Source organism: Drosophila montana, unplaced genomic scaffold (assembly GCF_035044405.1).
Source record: "Drosophila montana isolate Dmon_TW-CO22-7 unplaced genomic scaffold, ASM3504440v1 contig_1409_1, whole genome shotgun sequence".
NCBI classification, from domain to species: Eukaryota; Metazoa; Arthropoda; class Insecta; order Diptera; family Drosophilidae; genus Drosophila; species Drosophila montana.
The window spans coordinates 707,277-733,271 of NW_026996361.1; the positions used below are offsets into that span (position 1 = coordinate 707,277).

The window sequence follows — 25,995 nt, forward strand, 5'->3', positions numbered from 1 at the left end:
TGGCTCATTAAGACATCACACATGCAACATATAATCTTAGATATTTTTAATATATATATTAAAGAACAACAAATTTAGTTTATTATTCAGATAACAATTTTGTTACAGTTATAGAAAATAAATATTAAACTCTGTAGTTGACAGCATTAAATTAAACCAAAACATTTTCAAACAAAGTGCTTAACTTATACCTTTGTGTAGTATATACATCCAAAGTTGCATATGCCGTAACTCTATACCCTTGAAGGTAAACTTTGCCTTAAATGCGAAAACGTAGTTGAAGTGGAAAATATTTTAACGAATATGTCTAATTTACAAAAAGCATGAGTAAGCAAAAACATAATCCTATTAAAGATTTGATAATACGATAATCAGAATAATCATGCTTAAATACATATTACACACTTAATATGTCGAAATTTTCAAATCAACTCATAAAATATTTATTTTGCCATGCTATACTTACAGTCAGATCTTTACAAATGTTAATTCAAGCGGAAAGCGCCAAGGGGACTTACTGCTAACATTTACCATCAATAGCCGCATTTTACTCATATCAAGCCAAAGTTTCTTATCGGCAGCTCCAGCAGCAACTTCCAATGACAAATTGTGAAAGGCGATGGGAGGGACACAAGTACGCAAAAGTTGCCACAGACGCTCACAAACAGACCCATACACACACACACACGCACACACACACTTTTGCTTGCTACTCATTCTGTCATTGCGTCCTTGCCGCTGTCGTCCTTCCCATCGTTGTCACAACTTGCCACTTTGCACGTAAATTTTTGTCGCCTTCGCCTTTGCATTGATAAGAAAATTCATAAAATACTTGCAGGAGAAATAAAAATAAAAAAAAAAAGGAGAAACGTTGCAAAGAAATCCAATCGGATTCAACTCGAGTGTGTCAGCAGCCGTGAAAGTGGCATTTGAGCTCTGCAAACTTTACCAACTTGCTAATCTAATGAACAATTGTGAATGCCGGCATCTCGCACCTTGCACTTTTAACACGTTGTGGGTTCAGGTCCTGGGGCCAACTGCAATTGGCAGCTTCAACTTTTGCCACACAAATGCATGAAAATGAAAATTAAGCAACGGAGCGTCAGCAGCGCATGTCAAAGAAAATTTTTGTAATCGAATTTACCTTCATCACGTGGCGTATGCGTAATGTGCATGAAAAGAAAATTTAATGCAATTTCGACTTAAATTGCAAGCAAAGTTTGCAGACGGCAGCCAAGCAACTCAAACAAGCCAACAGTCAACTTAATTGTCATAATTTGTGTTTACAAACTTGACGAATTTACTCACACACACACACACACAGCTTTAACGAAAAAAAAGGCCAGCTCAAAAGGACTAGCGACGGGACGGGGCTGGCTTGCAGGCACATGTGGCCAGTTGGTCTCAGCCTGAGCTGTGGGCAAGCAAAACTTTTTATACAAAACTAACAAACAAAAGGCCAAAGTAAATAAAAGGAGCGCCACAGCTGAAAAGCACAAAAGGAATGCGGCTACAAAAATTTCCTGTGCTGTGCACAAAAGCAACAACAAAAGAATCGGACGTCCAACAGACGTTGCTTGTTCTGGGATACCCTGCAGGAAATTGTCACAGCACATGAAGTCTTTGAATAATATAATTTATATATACTTGGATAATTTTCTATTTAAAATCAATAAACTTTTATTTAATATTTCTTTTCAGTGACTTCGTCGCAAGAAGTATCTGTATACTAACTAAGATAAACCTTTTGAAATACTGAAAGAAATATTTCTATCAAATGCCTTTCATTCGCGCCGCCCTTTCTGGACATACCCATCTGTAACATTGGTCATGGGTATGCAAAAATTATCACACTCTTTCGCTGAATGCCCATGGCATGGATAGAACAAAACACCCAGCTGAAATTGGACACTTAGTGCTGGAACGAGAATGACGGCAGAAGACAAATAAAGGCTAAGCAAATAAAATCTAATAAAACGGAGGACACAAGAAACCGAGCAGTGCCAGCGAAAATGAGCTAAATGCCGTTGGACAAGACGAGGTGCGGGTGCGGGGTAGCCAGGCAATCAGCCAGCTGAAGATGAAGGATAACAAATGAAATAACAACGCACTAGAAGTATGTTTCATTAGCGACAGCGACAAACCAGACAACAAGCAAGGACAATCGACTGCCAATGACACTGCCACTGAAGTCCTTAAAATAAAGTCACTCACAAGTACACAAAACTAACCAAAAAAAAAATACAGTTTGTAATTTGCTTGGAAAGTTGAAACAATAAAGAAGAGTTGCCGCCTGGAACACGAAGGTTAAATACTCTATAAAAGATGGGCAACATATTTCCTATATAAGTCACTCAGTTTGGTACTTTTCTTATTTATTTATATTATAATTTATTAACAGAATGCTGAGAGCTTAAAAACAGAAGTAATTGTTGTGTTTGGTCAGTAAAAATTTTTCTTAAAGAATGCATCAAAAAGTGATTTAAGAATTATGAACTGCCTGCGGCAAACAGATGCAAGTTTTTTGAAAAGCGCTCTAAAACAAACTAGTTTGCAAAGAAACAGAAACATGTACTCTCACTCAAACAGATATCCAGCATACATCTGCTCAAAATTCAACTGCATAATGTACAGAGAACAGAATCTAAGAGCGCGTAGAAAGTGATTGTTATACTGAAATTGTCCATTTTATTTTTATTTTCAAGTTATTTATTAACCTTGCGACTGCCGAAAGCACCTTTTATGCAAAAATCAACACATCCTTTTTTATTATAAAACATACCGCAGTATTTGTAGCTTGTGACTTCAACATGAAAGCATTTCTTCTTTATTTCGTTAAAAGCCCACAAGCCATTTGGACACTTTACTTTACCAGCATTGCGTTTGCATATCTCTATAATTATAAATATCAATTGTGCATGTAAAGTCGAGCTAGGCACAGTATTTTTCAAAACTAAACTCACGATTCTTAACACTAGGCGCGCCGCAGGACGCCAGCAAGAGCAGCAGTGCTACGAGGCCCAAGGTCCTCATATTGTTTGGTAATAAATAAGTTCTGAGTCGATATTATATAGTGGTTGCATCTAATTGGAATTTATGCATTTTAGTTACAGTTGCACACATTATGAAACAATTTATATTCTAGCTTCTTATATTGTAAACTCGATGAAAACAAATCTGTAAAAAAGCTCGATCCCATCTTTGTGCTCAGTTTTGAATTCGCAGTACTTTGCGTTTGATTCAGTTCATTGTAAGATATCTAATCAAATTCAGCATTGCGGCTGCAAACGTAGTCTCCCAGTCCTAGTCAACACTCAATAATAAAATGATAAAATCATGTTTAAATATCAGCAATATTCATTTATTTGGAGATTGGTTGGGGCAAGCGGTTTGCTTTGCGAACTAATTCCTTTTTCACACTATTACATAATTGTTCGCATCTCTCCTTAAACTTAAAGAATCCACAAGCTCCCCCATCTCGTTCCACTTTTTCGCACTTCCTAGTGCTGGCATTGTAGTTGAAAGTATTTGCCTTCAAACAGACACCACTTTTACTCGCACCACCACAAATTCCTGAAGTAAAATTCGAAATTAAATGAGACTAAATCGAGCTATGAATAGAATCTAGGCGCTCACCTCCAACAATTTGCTGCATATCATCTCCACCCCCAAAACTCAAATCGATTGCCAAAAGCAAGCAAATTAAAAACAGTGTTACCTTCATAGTGCAACCTCGTAATGACTACGACAGCCGATATATCTTATTAACATATATTACTGATCTAGACCGTAGCGTAACTAATTTAGTTGCTTGGAACTATTTTCGTTAGTCGAGCGTGCTAATTGTATTTATTTTTTATTGTATAACAAAGTCGAACATTTATCTGCGTCGTATAAAATAACAAATCGTTATTGAACTCGTTATTAAACTACTTGAAAATGCTTGCTTTAATCGTAGGTGCGGCTCGTAATAAGTGAGTTTACAATCTCTCACAATGGTTCATATCTCGACCTATGGTAACTATTCAAATATTTCTTTAATCTGAATAAGATTATTATTTTGAAATTCTAGTGAAGGTCTTCATTCATACGTTCTTATAGTCGAAAGTATACCCTGAATATAATAATTATAAAAACAAAAAAATTATAATAAATTATAATTTTCTTTTGGATTTTGATTTGGAGTTTTTGTGGATTCTAGGAGTTTTAAACTCTTCAGCTGTTGCTGTAGGTTGCCATTGACTACATCGTTAACAGCCACGGTTGCTGTTTGTTGCACATTCCGACATTGCTTAGTTTTGAATTCATCGTATTTTTCGTAAGAGTCTATTTTAAATTCAGCATTACGACTGCAAACGTAGTCTTCTTGTCATAGTCAACAATCAATAATAAAGTGCCAATTTCATATTTAAATATCAGCAATATACATTTATTTCGAGATTGGTACTTATTCCCTATTCAGATTAAAGATTCCACAAGCTCCCACATGTCGACACACTTTTTCGCACTTCCTAGTGCTGTCATTGTGTCTGAAAGTATTCGCCTCCAAACAGTCACCAAATTTACGCGCATGACAAATACCTGAAGTACAATTGGAAATCAAAACAGATTGAATCGCGTTATGAGTAGAATCTAGGCGCTCACCTTTAATAATTGGCGGCATTAGAGCTAAATCTCCGAAACTCAATTCGATTGCGAAAAGCAAGCAAATCAAAAATAGTGTATGCTTCATCTCGTGCAATAGTAACTATTTCAAATAATTGTTCCATCTCAATACGATTATAATTTTGAAATGCAAGTGAAAGTGAAAGTCTTCATTCATACGTTCCGTTACGAAAGTCGAAAGTATACGCAGACTTTTATAACAATTTATTGATTTTGATGACTTTTCGATTTTTGGCTAGGATGTGGAGTTTTAAACTCTTCAGCTGACGAAGGGGATGCTGTGTTACTCCGTGCTGATTGTCCAGCAAAGTCGAAGCATATTGAAGAAGAAAGTGTTAAATCCAGAACTTAATAACAAATCTCTTATAAAATATATTCCTAACATATAATTATATCGAGACTAATCTCAATTACCTGCGTTAGTGCTCAATAAGTTATATAAAGTCTATCCATAAAATCAGCAAAACACAACAGGTTAGCTTTATTGCATTTCAAATATGGATATTAAGAAATGGGCTTTGAGCTACTTAGCTCCCATTTACGGCGATGTTAATTGAAGCAATTAAACACACATTATTTGAATCGCGACCTTCGTTTATTCAAAATCACCGAAATCACCGAATCATAAACATTATTAGCTGGATAAACAATAGCTGAACTTGAACCTACACCGAACATACAAATGTTTCGCCTTATGGCGCAGAAGCCTTTTGTATACACATTGCCTCTTAACAGTCTGGTATCTGTGATTTTATGGACTAGCACACATCTTATTAGATACCACGCCAGCTGCCAATATTAATCGCCTGTCAGGTGGTCTCTGCGCCCATTGCAATCGGTTTATAATTTGCCATTGAAAATGGAATTTAAATCGCTTTCAGCGAAATGCCATCTAGGGATACAATGCGGTAGGTGTGCAAACAATAAATAATATTCGCTGCCTTTTGTTGTTGAAAATCATTAAGATATTTAATTTATTTGCACCCGATGAGAGTGCGTCGTGTGCACGCGGCTGCCAACTTTATGACAAACTGTTACATTGTATTTCCGTGATTTACGAAGCGCGATAAGAGCATCAGCAGCCGCATCAGGGTCGTCAGTAGACACACAAGTGTATCGTTACTTAAAGGCACACGCGTTTCCGTACACACACACACGCTCATGCAGGATGTGGCAGGCTGCGTGTCGCACATGCAAAGTGACTTACAATTACAGTACAGAGCATCTTTAAGTATCTGCGGTATCTGCATCTATCTCTGTATCTGTATTTGTTGTGCTCTTATCGTATCTGCTGGCACTTGGGCAATTCGAGCATTTGGCAAATTTGACAGAGCTTCGTGCTTTGTATATATTATTGTTCGCACGCAAAGTTCAAAATAAATGCATGAAGCTAAAAAAAAAATCTAAATATGAAAAGAAAATTTACGACCATATAATACTCTGTTTCCTCTATTTAAGAACAGGGACACGGGGATATTTAAACTGTCAGTATGACTCTTAAAATATGAGTTTTAGAAATTGCCGAGACTCCAAATCCCTAACTTCAAACTGCAAGGCATATAGCGTATAAAATTGAAATGGATCCTTTGTAAACCAACAAACGCAACTTCTTTATTCTTCTTATAACATTGTAGTAGATATAGAATATTGCAATCTTGACAATTTACAGACACAAACAAATCGTTACAAAGTTTGGAGCTACTAACGTTCATTTTATAGATTCATAGATAGCCATTACAGAATGTACTCGCGTTCCCTCTGGGAACAGTATACTTTTTATATATACATATGTACATGTATTTGAAGCGAGAGTGCGGCAAGTGCTATCATAAATTATGTCCAAAGTTATAATGGCTGGTGCGTCTAGTTTTCCCATTGTACTCGTTGTTCTTGCCGCCGACCGGCATTTAATAAAATTTTATGTGCCGGGCATAGTATAGCGCCAAGTCACGATATTTCAATTATACGCTCCATGTGAATTATGTGCATTGCTCGGTTCCCTCGCCAACGGGCAGCGGGTAGGCGGGGCAGCAAAGAGCAAGGCGCGGCCAATGTAATTGGACATCAAGAAATCGTATTAAAAATTTTGTAAAATGAAGACGTGTATGAACTTATCTATTCATAAGTTGGAAATATATTTCTCTTGGTCGTGAGAAAGATATGCGATTAAATATACATATAAAATATAGTAAAATATTTAAAATTTAATTTTAGTTTAAAAAACATTTTTAAAATCTTTAAAATGTTTTTTGAATGTATAACGCGTGTATTTATTAATTTTCGAATGTTTATCAACCCCAAAACGCATGTTAATTGGCTCATTAAACCCTTTCAGTGCGTCTGAAACGAACTCAAGCATATAAACTGTCAAGAAATAAATATTCCATGCACATCAAACTAGCTTAACATACAAAACAAAAGCAAAAACTTTAATCGGTAACGATTTTCCTCTTTATTAACCATAATTAATCACTTTGTTCGAGCAGCCCCGCCCACACAGAATATCTATTAACATGTCGTGTCTATGATACTCATGCTGTTGCCTTTGTCATCATTTTGGGATCTGATTAAAATGAAATTTCCAGCCGAAACTATAATTTGCATGAAACATTGTGCATACCAAAGACAAACACTGTGTGTGCGTGTGTGTGTTTGTGGGAGTGTGCCTGTGTGAGTGTGTGAGTGTGTGTGTGTGTGCGTGTACTTAAGCATTCAGCTTATTAGGAATGCTTGAATAAATTTCGACTAAAATTTATATTCGAAATACCTAATTCGAGAATTATAGAAGCAGTTTCAATTCGCTTTGCTCAGTCATTTAGGCTCATATTTGCTTTTATCTCGTTTACCAATGGGTTAAATTAATATTTACCTAGGGCTTTTCGGGGTGTGCTTTATGTGATTAGCATTTATTTGGGCAGTTCATGTTTATAATTAAGTTTCAATTTTAGCTCGATACGTGTGCTTGTTTATATACATATTTAATGCCCAATTTATTCGGGATATTTTGCGACAATTTGAAAAATATTTGCCTGCCACGTCTCTAATCAACCGTGCTGCGCTTTTAAATAAATAAGAACCGAACCAATGGGAACTAATACGGCTGCATAGAATGCAATTCAAATATTCATTAAAAATTCAGCTGTGCGAATCTATGATTCACGTAATAGCAATAATAATGGAAGTTTTGCAATTTGATTTGTTTTCCGGCCCCCTTGCGAAATATTTAATATCACACAATGCATGCAAAAAGCGCAAAATATTCAATGGCACACGAACTGGGGCAAGTGGAGGCAACTTTAGCCCAACCGCCAACTTAAAACATTAATTAAAATTGGCTCTAATATTTCGCAATTGCCATATTGCAATACATATTTTTTTATTTAAAAGCAGCAAACTTGCGCTTATGAAATGTGGCTTAAAGCTGTTGTTTTCATTTTAAATTTACTTAAGTAAGTGCTTAGATGATAACTTGACAACCGTTATCAGCTATCGATCGGCAGTATCGATTTCCAACTGTTAACATCGCTTTTTTCAGTTATCTGTAGTTTTCGCTATAAAAATATTAAATAATTTGTTTAGTAGCCTTTTATTAAATTTAAAAAATAAAAAGGTTGCAAAATCTAATTGAAGTGCATAACTAATGTAAGTACTTATCGATTTTAGTGTTAAAATATCGGTGCTAAGAGCTTTCGATTATCGAAAATTAAAGTTCTACCATAGCTAACAGACTGTTCAAGACTACAAAAAGATTGATCGATTTATATCAATAAATATTTGATAATTTTAAATGAATAAACTTATAAAGCATGTTAAACTGATGTTGAATGAATACATAATTGTTATTATTAATTAAATTTAAACGAGTTCGATTTATCGGATTTTGGCTATCTAAATCGGTTGGGCGCGGCAATATGCAATATCGGGCAATCTAATACCCAAAGTAAAACAAACATTGTCACATGATGTTGAAAAATTGCAGGCATTGTTATTCAATTATTTACAAGGCACGCTAACCAGCAACGACAGCAACATGGCCTAAATCTATAACACGCAACGGGACTCGAATACACACACGCACAAAAACACAGACATGGTTTTTACAGTTACATAATCAACTAAAACAGCAATGCAGCCAGAGCGGCAGAGAGCACAGGCAGAGAGCACAGGCAGGACCCGATGCGAGCACACACGGCCAAATGCAGTGACAGTTAACATTAACACCAATACAAGCGTAAACAGATGCTTACACGGCTCAGGCGCCGGGTGGCACCCAAAAGCAGGGGCTGGGCTGCATATGCAGACGCCATAATGAGGCGCCGCTGCGTTGTAGTTGTCCTTGTCGCAGCAGCAGCAGCAGGCAGCCAATTTTAATTGAATTAGAAAAACGCACACCAGACGACACACACACCCAACAAGTTTCCTGTTTTTGGTGCCAGTTCACAGCAGCTGTCTAGTTTCCCCTCCCCCCTCCGCCCTGCTCAACAGCGGAACAACCAAACAACCAAACAACCCGCCAAATGCCACAATGTCACTCAAGCAGGTACTAAAGTTAATTATTGCAATTTCCGTTGCAAATTGTTTTATGCATTGACAACATGTGGGATAGGGTGGAGTACGTTTGGGGGTTGGGGTTGGTTTATTTCATTAAGTGCCGCTATTTTTGGGTAACAGCTATTTTTACAGCCCACGCGCACATGGTGTAGATATGCGCAGGGGAAAGGGTATGCAGCTATTTCCCTTTCTCATCTCTCAGCTCCTCTCACCCTGTCGGTTTATTTGTCATCTGCAATGGTTATACGCTAACCAAAAGTGAGAACTAATAATTCTTCACAGAGATTAGTGGCTCAGTGGCTACTCTGATGAAAGGTTATCAAGGGAATTTTTATAAAGAATAAAGAAAATCTGCGTTTTTTATATAACCTAATTTACTATTTGAAAATAATTTTATTTAAAGAGTGACTGCTGTTCGTTGAGGCATTTGGCGAAGTGTTTTGTTTTATTTGCTGCTGTTTAGTTAATGGTTTAGCGTGTTTGCCTACGCGGTGGCAACAATTTTTGTTTATGCGCCGCAAACATTTTCACCACATTTTCCATCCAACCCCTGCCCCCTCCCGTACCCGCGGGCCACGTACACTACCCGCAATCAGCCATTCGCTCTGCCTGTTGATGGCATTAAATTTTATTTCACTCAAAACTGCGCGCCCATATAAGTATGCTTTGGTTTTTGTGTGTTTGGCGTTGCCGTTACGATTGCTATTGTTGCTGCTGTTCTTGTTGTTGTATGTTGCCATTGACTACATCGTTAACGGCCACGGTTGCTGGTTGTTGCACATTCCGCCGTATTTCGATAAATTGCGGCTCTGGTCATACAAGTGTGGCACAAATTGCGCTAATTTGCTTGATGGTCTAGTTTCATACATTGTTTTTGATATGAAAGCTTTTTTTTTTCTATTTTGAATACACTCGTATAGGCTACTACAAAAGTGTTAGGCAATTTGACGCAGTGTAGAAAACCACAATCAAGCATAAGCTTTAAGTAATATTCTTTACAAAAATTAATTAGTTTCTGTGTTCTTTTTTTTTATCACCTTTAACTATAATTATTTTCAGGCAATAAAACCTTGTATATAAAAAGTTGTTAATATATAAAAAAAATAACTTGAAAGCTAAAGGTTGCTTTTAAGCTCATATTAAAATATAAATAATAATCTTAAGCTCATACTAAATAAAGAACTGTCAACTATATCTCTTTCTCACTATGCTTCTATGCAGACTTAGCTTTCAGCTTTGCAACTATCTATCTTCAGTTATGATAGAGTTGGTTGAGTTGAAGAAGTGTATCATACTGAAAGAATCATTGAAAATTACTTTTTACAAAATTTGTTGTTCTTTTTAAATCTGGACCAAACCCAAAACAAGTGCCCCAACCAACATTTTGTCAAAAATCTGTCAACAAATCACATTGCTTCCATAGAAGCGTAAGTTATTGACCGCGGCGTTAAATATTGCTCTCATGTCAGCTATATGCCTGCAAGGGTATTAAATCATCGGTACTGCGAAGATAAATTTTCTCGCACACATTTTTTTTATATTGCAGCTATTTTATGTGCCTTGTGCTGCGCTTTTTGATTAGTAGAAGCTAGAGAGAGTGAGAGAGAGAGAGAGTGAGAGGGAGAGAAAGTGAAAGGGAGAAACAGATGTTGCTATATATATATATATATATAAATACATTTGTTTCCATTTTTAACATTTATTCTTATAATTAGTGTTTCACTTGAAAAGTATATAGACTATCTCCATACGCTCTCTCCAATTTCCAGCTATCTAACAAGTTGCTGACAATTAAAGTAGTTCGCAACTTTTTTGGGAATTATATTGACCCAAACATATCTGTAATTCCTTGTTTATTAAATCACCAAGCAGCACTTGTCCAGGGTGTATTTTCACGCGTTTTAACTCAAGATCACGTGTAATTGACCTTCTAGGGCCATCGATAAAATCTGCGAAGTTGAATGATGGTGGAGGAGAAGCAGGGTTGGGGGGCGGTGGCAGCCACAACAGCAAACGCAGACGCAGACGTTGAAGCAGCAGCTTAGCAACTTTCACATCACTAAACCACTGAAAGTTGTTGACTTTATGCAACTTTTTCGTGGCCACAGACAACTACGTGAGCCACCACCAAGCACACGCTCTAACCCCGTGCTGCACCCTCCACCCCCTTTCTCGTAGAGTGTACCCTTGCGAGCGCATTGGCAAACAAGTTTGTTGTGCCATGCATTTTTTTGCACTCATGCGACATTTCTTTTGCACAAATATAAACCCGATAAAGTGGGGGCGGGGCTGGGGCCAAAACTGCTGGCGTCAGTTGCTTTTAAAATGCCAACAACAACAGTGTCAATAAATGTAGACACAGAGAGGGAGAGCGAAAAGGGGAAAGAGAGTGAGAGCAGAGAGGCTTACACACTCACATATCACTGTGTACATGGGCGACGACACGTGCTGCAATTGAATTTGTTCGAAAACGCAATAGAAAACACCCACAGAACCGAAATAGAAAAGAACAAAAAAACGAGAAAAATTTGCTTCAAATTTCTTAAATGCGATATGACTCACAGCAAGTTGCTCTCTAACTATTCTGTTCCAAGTTCATAGCTAGTATTACCCAGCCTGTATTTTATTGCAATTCTACCTAATTTCCACACAGATAGATGTTGATTTTCGAAACTAGCTTCAAATAGTTTCGCAAAGCTTTAAAAATTACCAAATCGGGTAGAAATTAAGCATCACATATTCTACCCAGGCGAAGAAACACTTCCAAACTTTGTGAATATATCTAAAAATGAATTACCATTGTGTTTTTTTTTATTAAAATTCTTTTATTAGTAACTGATAAGCTATTACTGCATTCTATCAACGGGGGCTAATAGTTACAATAGCTTTGCTTTAAGATAGCTTAGTTTAGATATTTACATTTAGTAAGAGATTTATGTATACGTTTTTTATTTGTTGTTAGGGCAAGGTAATTTTGTTGAGGGTCTGCATGCTTCACGAAAGGCGTCGGTTGGCCAGGTCTATAGGCAGACAGTTCTCAGCCGTTTTTCAGCCATTTTTTTCCCCATTAAACCTATGAATAAACTACAAAAATTAGAATTTCTGCTCAGGATGGTCATGTTTAGCGTGCACACGCTCCAAGCTAAAACTCCCCATTGCGCTAACTGATGGCGGGGTACGATTGAAAACAAAAATATACAAACGCAGCAAATTCTTGTTGAAAAATCTAATGCCAGTTTGCTGGGGCGCAGGATCTGAAGTGCCCCGAGCACAGACTGAAGGACCAAAGGACCATGGACCTGGACCAGAACCACACGTAACGCTCGAAAATTTTGCAGTTTGTCGTCGCTGCATACACGCATGCTTCCGCAGCAACCAAAATGCCTGTGGCAAGCACTTTTCAGGCATGTCCTTCAGGATGGTAGGAAAAGAGCGAAGCTGTTTCTGGTCAGGTCGCCGCCTCCACCGAATGGGTATTTATATGCCGCGAAAGTTGCCACCAAACTACTCAGCGAGTGCATTTCATTAACGTTCTTAACAACATTAAACTATTAATATTTAGTGTGCGCCGCTCAAAACTATAAACAAAACCTGTTTAGCAGCAGCAGCAGTAGCAGTAGCAGTGGCAGTGGCAGTGGCAGTGGCAGTGGCAGTGGCAGTGGCAGTGGCAGTGGCAGTGGCAGTGGCAGCTTCTGCAGCAACTTAGACAGAAAACTTTGCTTCACTTTGGCCAAAGCTAAGCAAAAACTTGGAAACATCCTTAAATGGCGAAATTATTTTGAAATTAAGTTTCTCGTTGTATGTTTTGTTGTTGTTGTTGCTGTTGCTGTCGTAGCTTTAGCTGTTGAAATTAGTTATTTATGGCCAGCAATGCGTATCGATCGATCTTTTAATGGGCCACCAGCCCAACCAACGCGAAAAAAGGAAACAACAACTTTCTTTAAATGTAATTAAAAATGTCGTCGAACTTATTTACGAGTGTTCTTTGCATAGTTCTGCCAAGTTTTCAGCATTTCAGCCATTCGGATTGGCTCTACCTAGACCAGCACGATGTGAATTTTGTATTTTGGCTACAAGCCATGTTCCAAAAACTAGACGATTTTTTTTATTTTTAACATATATTATTTGCCAGTACATACTTTAGCCTAAAGCCAGTAGGGATTAGTCTAAGCCGTTGAACAGGTCAGAAAATAATTGGGGTTTGCTTTAAATGATAAAATCTCTACTCTAACCCTTACAATAAGTCTTCCGAGAATCCATCAACTCGGATTATCCATAAACTGACGAAGTTTGTCGATTGTTGCTCGATATCTTATTCTATAAACACAAAAATTCGACTTTAGATATTCAAGAATTACTTATATTGCGCTAAGCTGTTCCAATAATGATATAAGTATGTATGAAAAAATTCAAATCCACATCTGATTTGACGTGAATTATGGTGCGTTCGCTTCATTGTATAAAGAAATTTCGACAGTAAAGCAACACATGAACGCGCGCATCTGCTAACTTAATCCAAGCCATCAAGTAATTCACAATTCCTGCACATTTTTAACAGCAGGCATCCTTCAGCTGCTTACAACGCACAGTGGGCTCTAAGCATCACACCCAATTGAAATCATCAAAGTAGCGAACTCTTCAATTAGATTAGATTAAAGTTTACTACAGAACTGGTTTGATGATTTTTTGTAATATCTCGGCTAAATACAATTTGATTTTGGAATGATTTATTTAAAACTCGCAATGATCAGTACTATCAATTGCTGTTCAAAAACTATAAATCTAAATTTTTACCAAATTTAAGAAAACAGCAAGGGGTTTGATAAGTTTTTTAGATTTTGAAATTTATACCATTTTGGACTCGTAAGGATAAGTACCATCGACTGGCATTCAATTTTGACCCAACTCGACTAAAAACCAGGTTACATCACGTTATTTCTCAAAATAGGGGTCGGTTCGAAAATCAAAACTCTTTTGAAAATTTTTTTGGAATTTTATACCATTTTGGACTCGTAAGGATCAGTACTATTTATTTTGGCCCATATCGTCAAAATGGCAAGGGGTTAAAACACGTTTTTTCTTTATATCGGGGTCGAAAGTTATGGTAAGGGGTTACATTCGAAAATCAAATCTTTTTTGATGGTTTATTTTGAATATCTCGGGTAAATAACGTCCGATTTTTAAATATTATACCTTTTTGAATTCGTACGGACCCCAACTATCAACTGGTCTTCAAACAATTAAAAAATCTATGGGTTAAAAAAAGTTGTGGACCAAAAAACGATTCGTTTGTAAAGACAACCTTTCTTAATGTTTTTTTGGAATATTTCGGCCAAATAATGTCAGATTTTGGAATTTTTTACAATTTTGGGCTCGTAGGGATCAGTACTATCGATCGTCATTAAAAAACTGAAAATCTAAATTTTGGCCCAAATCGTCAAAATGGCAAGGGGTTACATCACGTTTTTTCTTAAAATCGGGGTTACATTCGAAAATCAAATCTTTTTTGATGATTATTTTTTAATATCTCGGGAAAATAACGTCTGATTTATAAATGTTATACCTTTTAAATTCGTACAAACAATTAAAAAATCGATGGGTTAAAAAAAGTTGTGGACCAAAAATCGATTCGTTTGTAAAGTCAAGCTTTCTTGATGGTTTTTTAGAATATTTCGGCCAAATAATGCTAGATTTTGGAATTTTATACCATTTTGATCTTGTAAGGATCAGTACTATCGATCGGCATTAAAAAACTGAAAATCTAAATTTTGGCCCAAATCGTCAAAATGGCACGTTTTATCTTAAAATCGGGGTCGGTTCGAAAATCATAACTTTTTTGATGATTTATTTTGAATATCTCGGGTAAATAACGTCCGATTTTTTAATTTTATACCTTTTTGAATTCGTACGGACCCCAACTATCAATTGGTCTTCAAACAATAAAAAAATCTATGGGTTAAAAAAAGTTGTGGACCAAAAATCGATTCGTTTGTAAAGTCAACCTTTCTTGATGGTTTTTTGGAATATTTCGGCCAAATAATGTCAGATTTTGGAATTTTATACAATTTTGGGCTCGTAAGGATCGATTTCGATTTGCATTAAAAAACTGAAAATCTTAATTTTGGCCCAAATCGTCAACATGGCAAGGGGTTACATCACGTTTTTTCTTAAAATCGGGGTCGGTTCGAAAAACCTAACTTTTTTGATGATTTTTTTTTGAATATCTCGGGCAACTAACGTCCGATTATTAAATTGTATACCTTTTTGAGTTCGTACGGACCCCAACTATCAATTGGCATTCAAACAATTAAAAAATCGATGGGTTAAAAAAAGTTGTGGACCAAAAATCTATTCGTTTGTAAAGTCAAGCTTTCTTGATGGTTTTTTGGAATATTTCGGCCAAATAATGCCAGATTTTGGAATTTTATACCATTTTGGACTCGTAAGGATCAGTACTATCGATCGGCATTAAAAAACTGAAAATCTAAATTTTGGCCCAAATCGTCAAAATGGCAAGGGGTTACATCACGTTTTTTCTTTAAATCGGGGTCGGGTCGAAATTCAAAACTTTTTTGATGATTTTTTTTGAATATCTCGGGCAAATAACGTCTGATTTTTAAATTTTATACCTTTTTGAATTCGTACGGATCCCTACTATCAACTGGCATTCAAACAATTAAAAAATCGATGGGTTAAAAAAAGTTGTGGACAAAAATCGATTCGTTTGTAAAGTTAACCTTTCTTGATGGTTTTTTGGAATATTTCGGCCAAATAATGCCAGATTTTGGAATTTTATACCATTTTGGACTCGTAGGGATCAGTACTATCGATCGGCATTAAAAAACTGAATATCTAAATTTTGGCCCAGATCGTCAAAATGGCAAGGGGTTACATCACGTTTTTTCTTAAAATCGGGGTCGGTTCGAAATTCAAAACTTTTTTGATGATTTTTTTTGAATATCTCGGGCAAATAACGTCCGATTTTTAAATTTTATACCTCTTTGAATTCGTACGGATGCCTTCTATCAATTGGCATTCAAACAATTAAAAAATCGATGGGTTACAAAAAGTTGTGGACCAAAAATCGATTCGTTTGTAAAGTTAACCTTTCTTGATGGTTTTTTGGAATATTTCGGCCAAATAATGCCAGATTTTGGAATTTTATACCATTTTGGACTCGTAAGGATCAGTACTATCGATCGGCATTAAAAAACTGAAAATCTAAATTTTGGCCCAAATCGTCAAAATGGCAAGGGGTTACATCACGTTTTTTCTTAAAATCGGGGTCGGTTCGAAATTCAAAACTTTTTTGATGATTTTTTTTGAATATCTCGGGCAAATAACGTCCGATTTTTAAATTTTATACCTTTTTAAATTCGTACGGATCCCTACTATCAATTGGCATTCAAACAATTAAAAAATCGATGGGTTAAAAAAAGTTGTGGATTCGTTTGTAAAGTTAACCTTTCTTGATGGTTTTTTGGAATATTTCGGCCAAATAATGCTAGATTTTGGAATTTTATACCATTTTGATCTTGTAAGGATCAGTACTATCGATTTGTATTAAAAAACTGAAAATCTAAATTTTGGCCCAAATCGTCAAAATGGCACGTTTTATCTTAAAATTGGGGTCGGTTCGAAAATCATAACTTTTTTGATGATTTATTTTGAATATCTCGGGTAAATAACGTCCGATTTTTTAATTTTATACCTTTTTGAATTCGTACGGACCCCAACTATCAATTGGTCTTCAAACAATAAATAATGTCAGATTTTGGAATTTTATACAATTTTGGGCTCGTAAGGATCGATTTCGATTTGCATTAAAAAACTGAAAATCTAAATTTTGGCCCAAATCGTCAACATGGCAAGGGGTTACATCACGTTTTTTCTTAAAATCGGGGTCGGTTCGAAAAACCTAACTTTTTTGATGATTTATTTTGAATATCTCGGGTAAATAACGTCTGATTTTTTAATTTTATACCTTTTTGAATTCGTACGGACCCCAACTATCAATTGGTCTTCAAACAATAAAAAAATCTATGGGTTACAAAAAGTTGTGGACCTAAAAACGATTCGTTTGTAAAGTCAACCTTTCTTGATGGTTTTTTGGAATATTTCGGCCAAATAATGTCAGTTTTTGGAATTTAATACCATTTTGGAATCGTAAGGATCGGTACTATCAATCGGCATTAAAAAACTGAAAATCTAAATTTTGGCCCAAATCGTCAAAATGGCAAGGGGTTACATCACGTTTTTTCTTAAAATCGGGGTCGGTTCGAAATTCAAAACTTTTTTGATGATTTTTTTTGAATATCTCGGGCAAATAACGTCCGATTTTTAAATTTTATACCTTTTTGAATTCGTACGGATCCCTACTATCAATTGGCATTCAAACAATTAAAAAATCGATGGGTTAAAAAAAGTTGTGGACAAAAATCGATTCGTTTGTAAAGTTAACCTTTCTTGATGGTTTTTTGGAATATTTCGGCCAAATAATGCCAGATTTTGGAATTTTATACCATTTTGGACTCGTAAGGATCAGTACTATCGATTTTCATTAAAAAACTGAAAATCTAAATTTTGGCCCAAATCGTCAAAATGGCAAGGGGTTACATCACGTTTTTTCTTAAAATCGGGGTCGGTTCGAAATTCAAAACTTTTTTGATGATTTTTTTTTAATATCTCGGGCAAATAACGTCTGATTTTTAAATTTTATACCTCTTTGAATTCGTACGGATGCCTTCTATCAATTGGCATTCAAACAATTAAAAAATCGATGGGTTACAAAAAGTTGTGGACCAAAAATCGATTCGTTTGTAAAGTTAACCTTTCTTGATGGTTTTTTGGAATATTTCGGCCAAATAATGCCAGATTTTGGAATTTTATACCATTTTGGACTCGTAAGGATCAGTACTATCGATCGGCATTAAAAAACTGAAAATCTAAATTTTGGCCCAAATCGTCAAAATGGCAAGGGGTTACATCACGTTTTTTCTTAAAATCGGGGTCGGTTCGAAATTCAAAACTTTTTTGATGATTTTTTTTGAATATCTCGGGCAAATAACGTCCGATTTTTAAATTTTATACCTTTTTAAATTCGTACGGATCCCTACTATCAATTGGCATTCAAACAATTAAAAAATCGATGGGTTAAAAAAAGTTGTGGACCAAAAATCGATTCGTTTGTAAAGTTAACCTTTCTTGATGGTTTTTTGGAATATTTCGGCCAAATAATTAGGATCAGTACTATCGATCGGCATTAAAAAACTGAAAATCTAAATTTTTGCCCAAATCGTCAAAATGGCAAGGGGTTACATCACGTTTTTTCTTTAAATCGGGGTCGGTTCGAAATTCAAAACTTTTTTGATGATTTTTTTGAATATCTCGGGCAAATAACGTCTGATTTTTAAATTATATACCTCTTTGAATTCGTACGGATCCCTACTATCAATTGGCATTCAAACAATTAAAAAATCGATGGGTTAAAAAAAGTTGTGGACCAAAACAAGATTCGTTTGTAAAGTCAACCTTTCTTGATGGTTTTTTGGAATATTTCGGCCAAATAATGCCAGATTTTGGAATTTTATACCATTTTGGACTCGTAAGGATCAGTACTATCGATTTGCATTAAAAAACTGAAAATCTAAATTTTGGCCCAAATCGTCAAAATGGCAAGGGGTTACATCACGTTTTTTCTTAAAATCGGGGTCGGTTCGAAAATCAAAACTTTTTTGATGATTTTTTTGAATATCTCGGGCAAATAACGTCTGATTTTTTAATGGTATACCTTTTTTAAATCGTACGGATCCCTACTACCAATTGGCATTCAAACAATTAAAAAATCGATGGGTTAAAAAAAGTTGTGGACCAAAAATCGATTCGTTTGTAAAGTTAACCTTTCTTGATGGTTTTTTGGAATATTTCGGCCAAATAATTAGGATCAGTACTATCGATCGGCATTAAAAAACTGAAAATCTAAAGTTTTGCCCAAATCGTCAAAATGGCAAGGGGTTAGTTACATCACGTTTTTTCTTTAAATCGGGGTCGGTTCGAAATTCAAAACTTTTCTGATGATTTTTTTTTAATATCTCGGGCAAATAACGTCCGATTTTTAAATTTTATACCTTTTTGAGTTCGTACGGACCCCAACTATCAATTGGCATTCAAACAATTAAAAAATCGATGGGTTAAAAAAAGTTGTGGACCAAAATACGATTCGTTTGTAAAGTCAACCTTTCTTGATGGTTTTTTGATATATTTCGGCCAAATGATGTCAGATTTTGGAACTTTATACTATTTTGGACTCGTAAAAACTGAAAATCTAAATTTTGGCCCAAATCGTCAAAATGGCAAGGGGTTACATCACGTTTTTTCTTTAAATCGGGGACGGTTCAAAATTCAAAACTTTTTTAATGATTTTTTTTTAATATCTCGGGCAAATAACGTCTGATTTTTTAATGTTATACCTTTTTGAATTCGTACGGATCCCTACTATCAACTGGCATTCAAACAAATAAAAAATCGATGGGTTAAAAAAAGTTGTGGACCAAAAATCGATTCGTTTGTAAATACAACCTTTCTTGATGGTTTTTTGGAATATTTCGGCCAAATAATGCCAGATTTTGGAATTTTATACCATTTTGGACTCGTAAGGATCAGTACTATCGATTTGCATTAAAAAACTGAGAATCAAAATTTTGGCCCAAATCGTCAAAATGGCAAGGGGTTACATCACGTTTTTTCTTTAAATCGGGGTCGGTTCGAAATTAAAAATTTTTTGATTATTTTCGTTAATATCTCGGGCAAATAACGTCTGATTTTTAAATTTTATACCTTTTTGAATTCGTACGGATCCCTACTATCAACTGGCATTCAAACAATTAAAAAATCGATGGGTTAAAAAAAGTTGTGGACCAAAAATCGATTCGTTTGTAAAGTTAACCTTTCTTGATGGTTTTTTGGAATATTTCGGCCAAATAATGCCAGATTTTGGAATTTTATACCATTTTGGACTCGAAAGGATCAGCACTATCGATCGGCATTAAAAAACTGAAAATCTAAATTTTTGCCCAAATCGTCAAAATGGCAAGGGGTTACATCACGTTTTTTCTTAAAATCGGGGTCGGTTCGAAAATCAAAACTTTTTTGATGATTTTTTTTGAATATCTCGGGCAAATAACGTCTGATTTTTTAATGGTATACCTTTTTTTTAATCGTACGGATCCCTACTATCAATTGGCATTCAAACAATTAAAAAATCAATGGGTTAAAAAAAGTTGTGGACCAAAACAAGATTCGTTTGTAAAGACAACCTTTCTTAATGGTTTTTTGGAATATCTCGGCCAAATAATGTCAGATTTTGGAATTTTATACAATTTTGGGCTCGTAAGGATCAGTACTATCGATCGGCATTAAAAAACTGAAAATCTAAATTTTTGCCCAAATCGTCAAAATGGCAAGGGGTTACATCACGTTTTTTCTTTAAATCGGGGTCGGTTCGAAATTCAAAACTTTTTTGATGTTTTTTTTTATAATATCTCGGGCAAAAAACGTCTGATTTTTAAGTTTTATACCTTTTTGAATTCGTACGGATCCCTACTATCAATTGGCATTCAAACAATTAAAAAATCGATGGGTTAAAAAAAGTTGTGGACAAAAATCGATTCGTTTGTAAAGTTAACCTTTCTTGATGGTTTTTTGGAATATTTCGGCCAAATAAGCCAGATTTTGGAATTTTATACCATTTTGGACTCGTAAGGATTAGTACTATCGATTTGCATTAAAAAACTGAAAATCTAAATTTTGGCCCAAATCGTCAAAATGGCAAGGGGTTACATCACGTTTTTTCTTAAAATCGGGGTCGGTTCGAAATTCAAAACTTTTTTGATGATTTTTTTTGAATATCTCGGGCAAATAACGTCTGATTTTTTAATGGTATACCTTTTTTAAATCGTACGGATCCCTACTATCAATTGGCATTCAAACAATTAAAAAATCAATGGGTTAAAAAAAGTTGTGGACCAAAACAAGATTCGTTTGTAAAGTTAACCTTTCTTGATGGTTTTTTGGAATATTTCGGCCAAATAATGCCAGATTTTGGAATTTTATACCATTTTGGACTCGTAAGGATTAGTACTATCGATTTGCATTAAAAAACTGAAAATCTAAATTTTGGCCCAAATCGTCAAAATGGCAAGGGGTTACATCACGTTTTTTCTTAAAATCGGGGTCGGTTCGAAAATCAAAACTTTCTTGATGATTTTTTAATGTTATACCTTTTTTAAATCGTACGGATCCCTACTATCAATTGGCATTCAAACAATTAAAAAATCGATGGGTTAAAAAAAGTTGTGGACTAAAAAACGATTCTTTTGTAAAGACAACCTTTCTTAATGGTTTTTTGGAATATCTCGGCCAAATAATGTCCGATTTTGGAATTTTATACAATTTTGGGCTCGTAAGGATCAGTACTATCGATCGGCATTAAAAAACTGAAAATCTAAATTTTGGCCCAAATCGTCAAAATGGCAAGGGGTTACATCACGTTTTTTCTTTAAATCGGGGTCGGTTCGAAATTCAAAACTTTTTTGATGATTTTTTTTATAATATCTCGGGCAAAAAACGTCTGATTTTTAAGTTTTATACCTTTTTGAATTCGTACGGATCCCTACTATCAATTGGCATTCAAACAATTAAAAAATCGATGGGTTAAAAAAAGTTGTGGACCAAAAATCGATTCGTTTGTAAAGTCAACCATTCTTGATGGTTTTTTGGAATATTTCGGCCAAATAATGTCAGATTTTGGAATTTTATACCATTTTGGACTCGTAAGGATCAGTACTATCGATCGGCATTAAAAAACTGAAAATCTAAATTTTTGCCCAAATCGTCAAAATGGCAAGGGGTTACATCACGTTTTTTCTTAAAATCGTGGTCGGTTCGAAAATCAAAACTTTTTTGATGATTTTTTTTTGAATATCTCGGGCAAATAACGTCTGATTTTTTAATGTTATACTTTTTTTTAAATCGTACGGATCCCTACTATCAATTGGCATTCAAACAATTAAAAAATCGATGGGTTAAAAAAAGTTGTGGACTAAAAAACGATTCTTTTGTAAAGACAACCTTTCTTAATGTTTTTTTGGAATATTTCGGCCAAATAATGTCAGATTTTGGAATTTTATACAATTTTGGGCTCGTAAGGATCAGTACTATCGATCGGCATTAAAAAACTGAAAATCTAAATTTTGGCCCAAATCGTCAAAATGGCAAGGGGTTACATCACGTTTTTTCTTAAAATCGGGGTCGGTTCGAAAATCAAAACTTTTTTGATGATTTTTTTTTGAATATCTCGGGCAAATAACGTCTGATTTTTTAATGTTATACTTTTTTTTAAATCGTACGGATCCCTACTATCAATTGGCATTCAAACAATTAAAAAATCGATGGGTTAAAAAAAGTTGTGGACTAAAAAACGATTCTTTTGTAAAGACAACCTTTCTTAATGGTTTTTTGGAATATTTCGGCAAAATAATGTCAGATTTTGGAATTTTATACAATTTTGGGCTCGTAAGGATCAGTACTATCGATCGGCATTAAAAAACTGAAAATCTAAATTTTGGCCCAAATCGTCAAAATGGCAAGGAGTTACATAACGATTTTTCTTTAAATCGGGGTCGGTTCGAAATAAAAATTTTTTTTGATTATTTTCGTTAATATCTCGGGCAAATAACGTCTGATTTTTAAATTTTATACCTTTTTGAATTCGTACGGATCCCTACTATCAATTGGCATTCAAACAATTAAAAAATCGATGGGTTACAAAAAGTTGTGGACCATAAATCGATTCGTTTGTAAAGTCAACCTTTCTTGATGGTTTTTTGGAATATTTCGGCCAAATAATGCCAGATTTTGGAATTTTATACCATTTTGGACTCGTAGGGATCAGTACTATCGATCGGCATTAAAAAACTGAAAATCTAAATTTTGGCCCAAATCGTCAAAATGGCAAGGGGTTACATCACGTTTTTTCTTTAAATCGGGGTCGGTTCGAAATTCATAACTTTTTTGATGATTTTTTTTTAATATCTCGGGCAAATAACGTCTGATTTTTAAATTTTATACCTTTTTGAATTCGTACGGATCCCTACTACCAATTGGCATTCAAACAATTAAAAAATCGATGGGTTAAAAAAAGTTGTGCACCAAAAAACGATCCGTTTGTAAATATAACCTTTCTTTATGGTTTTTTGGAATATTTCAGCCAAATAATGCCAGATTTTTGAATTTTATACCATTTTGGACTCGTAAGGATCAGTACTATCGATCGGCATTAAAAAACTGAAAATCTAAATTTTGGCCCAAATCGTCAAAATGGCAAGGGGTTACATCACGTTTTTTCTTTAAATCGGGGTCGGTTCGAAATTCAAAACTTTTTTGATGATTTTTTTGAATATCTCGGGCAAATAACGTCTGATTTTTTAATGGTATACCTTTTTGAATTCGTACGGATCCCTACTACCAATTGGCATTCAAACAATTAAAAAATCGATGGGTTAAAAAAAGTTGTGGACCAAAACAAGATTCGTTTGTAAAGTCAACCTTTCTTGATGGTTTTTTGGAATATTTCGGCCAAATAATGTCAGATTTTGGAATTTTATACCATTTTGGACTCGTAAGGATCAGTACTATCGATTTGCATTAAAAAACTGAAAATCTAAATTTTGGCCCAAATCGTCAAAATGGCAAGGGGTTACATCACGTTTTTTCTTTAAATCGGGGTCGGTTCGAAATTCAAAACTTTTTTGATGATTTTTTTGAATATCTCGGGCAAATAACGTCTGATTTTTAAATTTTATACCTTTTTGAATTCGTACGGATCCCTACTACCAATTGGCATTCAAACAATTAAAAAATCGATGGGTTAAAAAAAGTTGTGGACCAAAACAAGATTCGTTTGTAAAGTCAACCTTTCTTGATGGTTTTTTGGAATATTTCGGCCAAATAATGTCAGATTTTGGAATTTTATACCATTTTGGACTCGTAGGGATCAGTACTATCGATTTGCATTAAAAAACTGAAAATCTAAATTTTGGCCCAAATCGTCAAAATGGCAAGGGGTTACATCACGTTTTTTCTTAAAATCGGGGTCGGTTCGAAAATCAAAACTTTTTTGATGATTTTTTTTAATATCTCGGGCAAATAACGTCTGATTTTTTAATGGTATACCTTTTTTAAATCGTACGGATCCCTACTATCAATTGGCATTCAAACAATTAAAAAATCGATGGGTTAAACAAAGTTGTGGACTAAAAAACGATTCTTTTGTAAAGACAACCTTTCTTAATGGTTTTTTGGAATATTTCGGCCAAATAATGTCAGATTTTGGAATTTTATACAATTTTGGGCTCGTAAGGATCAGTACTATCGATCGGCATTAAAAAACTGAAAATCTAAATTTTTGCCCAAATCGTCAAAATGGCAAGGGGTTACATCACGTTTTTTCTTTAAATCGGGGTCGGTTCGAAATTCAAAACTTTTTTGATGATTTTTTTGAATATCTCGGGCAAATAACGTCTGATTTTTAAATTTTATACCTTTTTGAATTCGTACGGATCCCTACTACCAATTGGCATTCAAACAATTAAAAAATCGATGGGTTTAAAAAAGTTGTGGACCAAAACAAGATTCGTTTGTAAAGTCAACCTTTCTTGATGGTTTTTTGGAATATTTCGGCAAAATAATGTCAGATTTTGGAATTTTATACCATTTTGGACTCGTAAGGATCAGTACTATCGATTTACATTAAAAAACTGAAAATCTAAATTTTGGCCCAAATCGTCAAAATGGCAAGGGGTTACATCACGTTTTTTCTTTAAATCGGGGTCGGTTCGAAATTCAAAACTTTTTTGATGATTTTTTTGAATATCTCGGGCAAATAACGTCTGATTTTTAAATTTTATACCTTTTTGAATTCGTACGGATCCCTACTACCAATTGGCATTCAAACAATTAAAAAATCGATGGGTTAAAAAAAGTTGTGGACCAAAAATCGATTCGTTTGTAAAGTCAACCTTTCTTGATGGTTTTTTGGAATATTTCGGCCAAATAATGCCAGATTTTGGAATTTTATACCATTTTGGACTCGTAAGGATCAGTACTATCGATTTGCATTAAAAAACTGAAAATCTAAATTTTGGCCCAAATCGTCAAAATGGCAAGGGGTTACATCACGTTTTTTCTTAAAATCGGGGTCGGTTCGAAAATCAAAACTTTTTTGATGATTTTTTTGAATATCTCGGGCAAATAACGTCTGATTTTTTAATGGTATACCTTTTTTAAATCGTACGGATCCCTACTACCAATTGGCATTCAAACAATTAAAAAATCGATGGGTTAAAAAAAGTTGTGGACCAAAAATCGATTCGTTTGTAAAGTTAACCTTTCTTGATGGTTTTTTGGAATATTTCGGCCAAATAATTAGGATCAGTACTATCGATCGGCATTAAAAAACTGAAAATCTAAAGTTTTGCCCAAATCGTCAAAATGGCAAGGGGTTAGTTACATCACGTTTTTTCTTTAAATCGGGGTCGGTTCGAAATTCAAAACTTTTCTGATGATTTTTTTTTAATATCTCGGGCAAATAACGTCCGATTTTTAAATTTTATACCTTTTTGAGTTCGTACGGACCCCAACTATCAATTGGCATTCAAACAATTAAAAAATCGATGGGTTAAAAAAAGTTGTGGACCAAAATACGATTCGTTTGTAAAGTCA

General features: G+C 34.9%; 3 long non-coding RNA genes across 3 annotated transcripts; 1 reads left to right on the forward strand and 2 right to left on the reverse strand.

The window, feature by feature from the left end:
- Positions 1 to 2,665: 2,665 nt before the first annotated feature.
- LOC135429373 (uncharacterized) lies at positions 2,666 to 3,041 on the reverse strand. The gene is made up of 2 exons (XR_010436409.1): positions 2,964 to 3,041; positions 2,666 to 2,893 (listed from the first exon to the last, which is right to left on the reverse strand). It is a non-coding gene; the product is annotated as an uncharacterized LOC135429373 (long non-coding RNA).
- A 298-nt stretch (positions 3,042 to 3,339) lies between these two features.
- On the reverse strand, positions 3,340 to 3,744 carry LOC135429154 (uncharacterized). Its single transcript, XR_010436377.1, has 2 exons — positions 3,637 to 3,744; positions 3,340 to 3,573 (listed from the first exon to the last, which is right to left on the reverse strand). It is a non-coding gene; the product is annotated as an uncharacterized LOC135429154 (long non-coding RNA).
- Positions 3,745 to 3,913: 169 nt separating this feature from the next.
- On the forward strand, positions 3,914 to 4,178 carry LOC135429159 (uncharacterized). Its single transcript, XR_010436378.1, has 2 exons — positions 3,914 to 4,017; positions 4,073 to 4,178. It is a non-coding gene; the product is annotated as an uncharacterized LOC135429159 (long non-coding RNA).
- The last annotated feature ends 21,817 nt before the right edge of the window (positions 4,179 to 25,995 follow it).